Source organism: Peromyscus maniculatus, chromosome 7 (genome assembly GCF_049852395.1).
Source record: "Peromyscus maniculatus bairdii isolate BWxNUB_F1_BW_parent chromosome 7, HU_Pman_BW_mat_3.1, whole genome shotgun sequence".
Taxonomy (NCBI): domain Eukaryota; kingdom Metazoa; phylum Chordata; class Mammalia; order Rodentia; family Cricetidae; genus Peromyscus; species Peromyscus maniculatus.
The window spans coordinates 75,354,200-75,359,150 of record NC_134858.1 but is presented as its reverse complement, the minus strand read 5'-3'; the positions used below and the strand labels follow the sequence as shown (position 1 = coordinate 75,359,150).

General features: G+C 42.1%; 1 long non-coding RNA gene across 1 annotated transcript in view; it reads left to right on the top strand.

The window, feature by feature from the left end:
* LOC143274290 (uncharacterized) overlaps nt 1–1,044 on the top strand; it is a 15,293-nt gene extending 14,249 nt beyond the window's left edge. Inside the window, exon 3 of the long non-coding RNA XR_013052835.1 lies at nt 1–1,044. This exon is cut by the window's left edge and continues 29 nt beyond it. This is a non-coding gene — a long non-coding RNA (uncharacterized LOC143274290).
* Nucleotides 1,045–4,951: the final 3,907 nt, after the last annotated feature.

Here is a 4,951-nt window from a genome sequence, read left to right as displayed (position 1 = left end):
TCAATTCTCTGATGTGTTCTTTGCTGAAATCAGTCAGTACTCTGGTTGGCAAGAAGTCTTAGTTAAGAGCATCAGTGGACTCTAACAGAAGTCTTCCAGGGGAGGTTGAGGGAGACACAGAGTCCAGTGGCTGCTCTGAAATGGAGTTCTTCAGTGACCTTGGGTGCAGACATCAGTACCTGACTCTCCGTCTAGAGCTTGAAGATGGCAAGACCAACTTTTCCCACTTCTCTCTGAAAGGCAATCAAGATTACCCAGGGGCTGGAGAGATGATTCAGCGGCCAAGAGCACTAACTATTCTTCAGAGGATCCAGGTTCAAATCCCAGAACCCACATGACTGCTCAAAACTGTAACTCCAGTTCCAGAGGATTTAATGCCCTCTTCTGGACTCCATGGTCACTCATATGGTGCACCAACATACATGCTGGCAAAACATCAATACACATAAATTAATATTTTTAATTTAAAATATATTAATAGCTTAACATGGAAATGCTCCTATCGCCTTGAAGAACTTGAGTCAATTCCTTAAGTAAAATCAGGTAATCCACTTAATTCAGGAAAAACGCTTCCTTAAAAACTATGGAATTTTAACTTGATGTATAAAAATCCTCTGATTCCATGTTTTTCAAAGTGTCCCTCATCACATTCCTACAGACTCAGGGAGCTGGTTCAATCCTGCAGCCTGCAGACGGAAGTATCATACAGGGCTAACCCGATCTGCACAGCTGCTGAGCCTGTCCTTTGTCCAAAGCCGTATGGCAATCATGGGATTCATTAAACTGGCAAGAAAACCTCACAAAAGGCGTTCTTGCCCCCAGCTTTAGGCCTTTATACTATAACACATATTCATTTTCATATGTAAGCCAAAAAGAATATGCATTTCAGGGCTGGAGAGATGGCTCAGAGGTTAAGAGCACTGGCTGTTCTTCCAGAGGTCCTGAGTTCAATTCCCAGCAACCACATGGTGGCTCACAACCATCAATAAGGAGATCTGGTGCCCTCTTCTGGTGTACAGGCATACACACAGGCAGAACATTGTATACATAATAAATAAATAAATAAATGTTTAAAAAAAGAATATGCATTTCAAGTCTTAATTTTTTCTGCTTTAAATTTATACTATACACAACTTTTGAGCCTACATTGTGTTGAATAAGTTGAATTATTGCATTTCACTGTACTAACCCATGTTAGGATATTCACCTAAGTATAGTTATATTGAAATAAATAGGTTAAAAGCCAAGAAAACTGGGAGGGGGCAAGCGACCTCCGTGACTGTGCCAGAGTCCTTCCTGGGGACATTTCTCTGGCCCGCCCCTCCTGCTCACACTACATATGAAACATCTGTGTGTTTGCTCACTGCACAGCGGGTGTCATGATTTAGCTTATATCACGCTCGGAATTATATTCCCATTTTCAAAAGGAGACAACAAGGCATGGACAGTGGTCCTGATGTTGCACACTGGACATCAGGTGACCTTAGAGACCAGGCATCTGCCTCCTGTTTACCCAGAGTACCTCACAGCTCGGCTCATCAAGCCACATGTGTATGTCCAGCAGAAACCAAAGCCACTTCTGTCCAAAGACAAAGATTCCGGGGTCAGACTGCCAGGCCTTGGACACCACTTCTGTCATTTTCTAGCATTTGTGACCTCTGTTCAGGATGAAGGTAAATTCTACTTAATTTGTTGTGGTGGTGATTAAATCAACAACGATAAGGTCTATGTGGAGCAACAGGAAGATTGTGAACAGTATAAGAATTTGTGAGGATGAACTGAATCAATGCATAAGGAAGGCATGCACTATGATATACAGCGGGAATACAAGATTGTCCTTATGTTTTGGTATTAGTTTTCAGGGGCTTCCATAACAAATTACCACAAACCTGGTGGTTTACAAACAACAGGGATTTAACTGTTATCATCCTGGAAGCTAGCATGTCAGTGTCAGTGTCCTCAGGCCATTAGCACGTCAGCAGGGCATCACCACTCTAGCAGCTTCGGCAGTCGCCAGCACTCCTTGGTGTGGGGTGGTGTCATGCCAGTCCATCTCCATTTCCACATTTACTTTCATCTTCTGTGTGCGTGTGATGGTTTCAATGTGATTTGTTCTCCTGGACTCACCAAGAAGGTTAATGCCTAAGCTGTGTGCTGGTAGAGGTAACATAGGGGCAACTTAGGCCGTGTCTCAGTTAGGTGTTCTTTCACTGCAAAAAGGAAAATAAACAAACAAAAATGACCAAAATCAACTTGGGGAAGAGAAAGGTTTATTTGACTTCCAGGTTACAGTCTGTGATCTAGGGAAACCAAGGGAGGAACTTAAGGCAGGAACCTGGAAGCAAGACCTGAAGCAGAGGCCATGGAGAATGCTGCTCCCTGGCTTGTTCTCTATGGCTTGTTCAGTTGTTTTTTGTTGTTTGGGTTTTGCTCTTGTTTGGTTTGGTTTTAGAGACAAGGTCTCACTATTTAGTCTTAGGTTGTCTGGCCTGGAACTCTCTATGTAGACCAGATTGGCCTTGAACTCACAGAGATTCTCCTGCCTTTGTCTCCCATGCACTGGGAGGTGTGTGCCACCATGCATGGTCTCTGTTCATTTGTTTTTTAACACAATCCAGGACTACCTATCCAGGGGTAACGCCATTCACAGTGGCTGGACCCTCCCATATCAATCGTTAACTAAGAAAATGTTCCCTCAGACTTGCTTACAGGTCCATCTGATGGAGGCATTTCCTCAGGAGAGGTTCTCTCTCCCAGGTGACTATAGCTTCTGTAAAGTTGACAAAAAACTAATCAGCACAATCACCCTAGTGATTGCAGGTGGGGCCTCTGAGTAGGACTAGGAAGAAAGTCATCAAGGAGGAGCCCTGTGGTTGAGCCCTGGTAGCTTTCCAGGGAGACGGAAAGAGACCAGGCACACACACTGGTAAGCATCCCATCTCTTGCCTAGTGATATCCTCTGCCACCTCTGGATTCTTCCAGTGAGAAATCTGTCTCCAATTTCAGACCCTCAAATATACACCATTGGTTTTGCAAGTCCAGATAAACAGCTTTTCCTTAAAAAGTTAACCTGATTCAAATGTTTTATTATTGTAATAAAAAAAAACAGCAGTATAGTGTGTCTAACTGCCTCTGCTTCTCTTTCATGAGATACTTGTGTTTGGGTTTAGTGCTCACCTGCATGATCCTGGATAATCTCCTGATGTCAAGAGCCTGAACCTTATTACATCCGCAAAGATCTCTTTTCTTTATATGAAGACTTCTGCAGGTCTGGGAATTAAGACATCATTCTTGGGAAGCATTATCCAACTTACTACTGTATATTATTATCCTGTCTTCCTATGGTATCCTGTTCTCTTCCTTTCTCTCTCTCTCTCTCTCTCTCTCTCTCTCTCTCTCTCTCTCTCTCTCTCTCTCTCTCTCCTTACTCTTTCTCTTCCTCCTCCCTCCTACTTTATCTTTCTCCCTCTTCCTCTCCTCCACCATCTTTCCCTTTCTCCTCTATAGTTGATTGTTTTTTACTCTTTACTCTCTTAGCTCTTTGGGGGGGGGGGCACCACCCAGCTCCCAAACAAATCACACATAGAGGCTTATTGTTTCTTAGGAATGTCCAGCCTTAGCTTGGCTTGTTGCTAGCCAGCTTTTCTTAAATTATCCCATCTACATTTTTGCCTCTGGGCTTTTACCTTTCTTTACTTCTGTATACCTTTTATTTCCTTTTTATTCCGTGCTCGGCTGTGTAGTTGGGTGGCTGGGTGGCTGGCCTCTAGCATCCTCCCCTCCTCGTTGTCTTGCTACTTCTCTGGTTGCTTCTCCTCCTCCTCCTATTTATTCTGTTTGCCTGCCAGCCCCTCCTATCCTTCTCTTGCCTTGCTGTTGGCCATTCAGGTCTTTATTAGACCATCAGGTGTTTTAGACAGGCAAAGCAACAGTTTCACAGAGTTAACTAAATGCAACATAAAAGAATGCAATACCCCAGCATTCAGGAGGCAGTGAGTTTCAGGAAAGGCACCAAAACTACACAGAAAAACCCTGTCTCAAAAAACCAAAAAAAAAAAAAAAAATGCAATACATCTTTGCATTATTAAAACAAATGTTCCACAGCATAAACAAATGTAACACATCTTAAAATAATATTCTACAACATTTCTTCTTTTTGTCTAAATAAAAAGAAAGGTTTTAACTTTAACATAGCAAAACTATACATAACAAAAACAGTTATTGGGGCTGGAGAGATGGCTCAGAGGTTAAGAGAACCGCTTGTTCTTCCAAAGGTCCTGAGTTCAATTTCCAGCAACCACATGGTGGCTCACAACCATGTGTAGTGAGATCTGGTGCCCTCATCTGGCCTGCAGGGGTGTGTGCAGACAGAACACTGTATACATAATAAATAAATAAATCTTTAAAAAAAAAAACAAAAACAAAAATAGTTATCAATTAAGAATTACATTTACAATTTTTTGTCCATTTGTAGTTAGCATATTCATAGAAAATAATGCATTATCTATCCTATCTTAGTGAATCCAAAGCTTTACACCTAACTTAATTTTTATCATAACTAAGGAAAAACTGTAACTATAACTATCTGGTCTTCAACTCCATCAAAGATCCAGAAGGATGTAATATCTAACAACAGAGACATTTGGCTGCCTGGACAGTTACCCAAAGTTCCTCTGCAACATTGGGGCATCTGTCTTCAGCCTATAGGCCTAGAGTATCTGGCAAACTTTTCAGGGAAGCAGAATATTTGAAAGATTGTCCTGCTTTGTATTAGCAAAGTTCATCAGTCGCTTTCCTCTGTGTCTGCAGAATATCTGGCAGATTTCTCTGTGAAGCAAGAATTTTGAAGGATTGTCCTGCCTTGTTTTGGCAAAGTTCAACAGTCTTTTTCCTGTGTGTCCTCCATGTCCTATATACACAGCACACTGTCAGCAGTCAAAGTCGAGAGCAG